This window comes from Labrus bergylta, unplaced genomic scaffold (genome assembly GCF_963930695.1).
Source record: "Labrus bergylta unplaced genomic scaffold, fLabBer1.1 SCAFFOLD_165, whole genome shotgun sequence".
Taxonomy (NCBI): Eukaryota; Metazoa; Chordata; class Actinopteri; order Labriformes; family Labridae; genus Labrus; species Labrus bergylta.
This window is the reverse complement of record NW_027077245.1, coordinates 12,501-17,500: the sequence shown is the minus strand read 5'-3', so window position 1 is coordinate 17,500 and position 5,000 is coordinate 12,501. Positions and strand designations below refer to the sequence as shown.

Here is a 5,000-nt window from a genome sequence, read left to right as displayed (position 1 = left end):
CTGAAGGAGACGGGTCGTCCTGAAGGAGACCAGTCCTCCTGAAGGAGACCGGTCCTCCTGAAGGAGACCGGTCGTCCTGAAGGAGACCAGTCCTCCTGAAGGAGGCCGGTCGTCCAGAAGGAGACCAGTCGTCCTGAAGGAGACGGGTCCTCCTGAAGGAGACCGGTCCTCCTGAAGGAGACGGGTCCTCCAGAAGGAGACCGGTCGTCCTGAAGGAGACCAGTCCTCCTGAAGGAGACGGGTCCTCCTGAAGGAGACCGGTCGTCCTGAAGGAGACCAGTCGTCCAGAAGGAGACCAGTCGTCCTGAAGGAGACGAGTCCTCCTGAAGGAGACCAGTCGTCCAGAAGGAGACCGGTCCTCCTGAAGGAGACCAGTCGTCCTGAAGGAGACCAGTCGTCCTGAAGGAGACGAGTCCTCCTGAAGGAGACGAGTCCTCCTGAAGGAGAGGCAGAAAATACCTGTTCACTGTGACACAAAGTCCTGTTCTCCTTCAGCTGCACAATCAATTTACCAGCTCACTGACACACAAACACACACACACACACACACACACACACACACACAGACACACACACACACACACACACACACACACACACACACACACACACACACACACACACAGGAGGTGTGATGTGGAGTGTCTGCTTCTCTTCAGTAAATGTTCTGATGGTTAGAAGTGAAAGATAAAACAGATGAGATGTGAACCTGCAGGTGAGACTCCACCTGAGATGTTTCTGTTATTACTCTGTGATGTCAGAGCAGGAGCATCCTTCATAAAGGAGGCTGTCAGGGTGATTAAGGACCTGAGTGAAGGATGCTCACTCTCTCCTCCTGAAGGAAACGAGAAGAGTGTCCTTCATGACGGAGCGGGAGATTGATGAACGGGTCAACAAGGGAGCGAGGAGACATGAAATGAGAAGCACCCCGAGTCTGTGTGTGCATGATTCACACAAAGACACACACACACACACACACACACACACACACACAGACAGACACACAGACACACACACACACACAGACACACACACACACAGACAGACAGGCGTTGAACAGGCAGGAGGGAGAACACGCCCTGGTGGAGCAGCTACAACATAACAAAGATTTATGACTTCAGAGGGAAACAAGGAGAGCTCACACAGTATTTACAATGAGTCAGAGTGTCATCTCTCTGTGTCATCACAGAGCTGGAGGTCGATCGATAACTTCCTGACCTTCACCATAAGAGATGTTTGACCAGCTGTGTGCAGGTGGAGGGGTTAATGAAACCTGTGGTGAGGTGTGATCAGACGGGGGAATATTCATCTCCTCGTCTCTCTTAATGAGACAGCTGAGCGAGCGGCCTCACACTGTTAGAGCGCTCAGCCGTGAGTGTATGTCGTCTTCGGGGAGTTTCTGCAGAAAAACACACAACCTGAGCGTTTGGCGTTAATGGACGTACGGGGAGCGCTCCTTTAATTAGCGGCTGTCTCTTCTCCGTCCAACAGCTTCTCCTTCTCGACAGCTGCGTCTTCATTAGCTAATTACTCCGTCTGTCTGAATAAACCCTGCAGCACTCCTAACCCTCAGGTGTGTGTCTTAAAGGGAGCTTACTCTGCTAATTGGCACTTTCATGGAGTCCTGGAGCTAAAGGACCTGCAGGAGGAGCGGACCTTTGTGCTCAGAGCGGCCGGGGTCAGAAGCTGCTGCTGACTGCAGTTTGTAGCTACATTAGCACCGCAGTGTGAGGGCGGCTAACGGCGTCTGTTGGGTTGGGCGTCAGCCGCAGGAGGGATGCTGTTTGTCAGCTGTTTGTTGTTCGCTCTCCTGAAGAAGCAAACACGTCGGCTACCTCGCCATCGCCGGGGCCCTGTGAACAGATCTCACATTAGGCCCCTCCCCAGAGGCCCCAGAGCCTCAGCTAACCCTTTTCTTTCTAATTCGTGAAAACACCAGTTGTTGTTTTTTTGCATCCGTCACAATTCACAAATGAACATCAGGTGTGTGTGTGTGTGTGTGTGTGTGTGTGTGTGTGTGTGTGTGTGTGTGCAGCCATGACACAGAGGAGAGCTGAGTTACTCTTCTTCTTCACAGGAAACAATGAGAGCACCCCACTGGGACCCCCCTCCCCACACACACACATATACACACAAACACACACACACACACACACACACACAGACACACACACACACACACACACACACACACACACACACACACACACACACACACACACACACACACACACACACACACACACACACACACACACACACTCACACACACCCCCGTTCTTCTTCTGTTCTTTTTCTTTCTGCTCCCCGTCACAGAGAGAGAATCCCTCCGAGCTGAAGCCTCCAGAGACTTTTCATTCCTCCATCCATCTGACCCTCTGAGTGTCACCTGGTCTCCACGGTTACGGCTGCTACAAGTCAGCATGAATCCTCTGAGGCTTGTTTGGACAGCTGAAGGATTGTCTTCAGCTCGGAGGGTTTAACAAACTCTTTGACTATAAAGCTGCAGCTCTGAACCTGTTCCCCACCACAGACGGGAATACTTCTTCAAGGTCCAATCAATGAGCTGTGTAGAGAGTGAGATGATAAAGGTGTCTTACTCTCTGATCATTAAGGAAACATGTTATGTTGAAGTGCTGGCTTCTCTGACAACAATGCAGCAGTCAGTATGTCCTCCTTCTAACTTTAGATTCTGCTCCTGAATGCTCTGGATTTGTTTGGACCAGAGAAGGTAGGCGCTTTTAAGACCCCCCCCCCACACGGCCGTTTTGGACACCCCTCGGTTTGTCAGATATGAGAGCAGTTATCAGGTCAACAGGTGTTGCAGCGATGGAAGCGGTCAAGAGAAGTGGTTCAGATAGAAGTGATTGTACCCGACCTAAAAAGCCTCTGCATGTTTCTAATAAGCTCCACGAGCAGAAACGTGCTCAAACTAGGATCAATATTGGAGATGCTTTTGAAAAATGGAGAGAGGTTAGAACACAGAAAGGTTTACAGACCCATGCAGAGCTGGATAAACACTGAAGCTTCATCTGTAAATTAGATCATGAATAGATACTGGTTGTTGTTTTGTGTTTTCCAGCCTCGTCCTGCATCCTGCATGTTTTTAAATCATCTCAGAGCTCTCTGAGGATTCAGGAGTTTCTCGCTGTGATCATGTCCACCTGCCTCTCTGAACATGACCTTAATGTGAGGATGAAACTTGGTTATGGCGTTCGTGTGTAATGTGGTTATGACTGACTTATCGTCTCACATAACGGCTCCACCACCTCAGCAGCTGTTTGGACGAGACGGCTGCAGGTTGTTACTACAGTATCATCAGTAACATCATGAGCAGATCACTGACACACACACACACACACACACACACACACACACACACACACATACATACACAGATCCCTGAGCTGCTGCCTTTGTTGCACAGAATAATGAGCTTCAGTCAGCGCTTTGTAATCTTATGTAATCCTACATACACACACACACACACACACACACACACACACACACACACACACACACACACACAAAGCGGAGGGATAATTAGCTGTGTTTGGTGTTTGGTGGGATGTGAATGTCGAGCTCTGATCTTCAGTTTTTAAATTCTTTCACTTCCTCTCTGGAGTCTCTCATCAAACATTAGGATTAATGTCTGTGTGTCGGTGAGATTCTCCGTCTCAGACCTCCAGGTTGTTTAGGTTTACTGATCAGTTGTTAGGAATAGATTCTCTATAAGTTTGTTTTCCGTAGTGTGTAACTGCAATCAGACTGGAAGAATGGAGAGTTTCTACAGACACAATAAAGACCCACAGAGAGGACTTTTCTATGTTTGAGTTTCAGTTGGTCTGTTTGCATTCATTGTGTCGACTAAAACTGGACTTTTAAAATCCATGATTGACTCAAAGGCTTTATATGTGGCAGCAGATGTCGCCCTTGAGCACCAGCATGAAACCAAAACAACTCACGCTGCATTGTTGTGTTAGCATGCTAATGCTAGCGATCTTTATTCTGCTGGTATCTTCACACTGCATGTAAATTTACCTGAAATGAGCGTGATCTAGAAACACAGTTAAGCAGTGAGTACAGTATGTTATTCTTCTTTTCTCTAGTCCCTCAATTAAACTACTTTTATACACGAGGGGAGGAGTCAGCCGGCCGTCCGGGCGATGTAAACAAAGTGAAGATAGGACTCTGAAAACTCTGAAAACATCACAGACAGTGGGACTCGGGTGTTACACCCATTGTAGACAGTCATGACTCACAGAGTTATTTTCAGAGGAGATACTTCATTTATATTATATTTAAGGACTAACACACCTTGATAACGTGGTCGTCATACACGTTATGACGACGTGCATGACGTCGAAATCGTCGAAACGACGTCGAAATCCTGAATCAGCCATCAAACTGGACTAGACGTACTGAGCATGCTCCACAGTTCCCGTGCTGGACTTGAACCTGGAAGTGGATCAGCTCAAAGGTCAATTCAATTCAATTCAATTCAAAAAACTTTATTTGTCCCCGGGGGGCAATTCAAAGGCACACAGAGCAGTAAAGCAGTAAAGCTTTGCACAGAGGAGCAAAGGTGTAGAAGAAAACAAACCCTGGAGCGGACCAAACAACCGTACAGAGACCGCTTGAAGAGGAGGGTCTCTGTCCGCTTTGTGAGAACATGAACCGTCTTTGTTCATCATCACTGAACATTAAAGACCAGAGACCTGACGCAGCTTCAGGAACAGTTTGGGTGGATGAGCAGGTCTGATCCAAGAGGACTAACGTGCTCCTGGATCAGGAGGACTAACTTGCTCTTGGTTCAGGGGGACTAAAGTGCTCCTGGATCAGGAGGACTAACTTGCTCTTGGTTCAGGAGGACTAAAGTGCTCCTGGATCAGGAGGATCAATGATCAAAGGGGGCCGTGATGAGACACAGGAATTGTTGAGTCAGCTGCAGGAAGTAAACATGTCAGAAAAACAAATTCTTTGGTTTGTAGGATATCAGG

The 5,000-nt window shown here is 48.2% G+C and overlaps 1 protein-coding gene across 1 annotated transcript in view; it reads left to right on the top strand.

Annotated features, from left to right (window-relative positions):
• LOC136178446 (copine-4-like) overlaps window positions 1-5,000 on the top strand; it is a 24,696-nt gene that overhangs the window by 17,717 nt on the left and 1,979 nt on the right. The window lies entirely within an intron of this gene.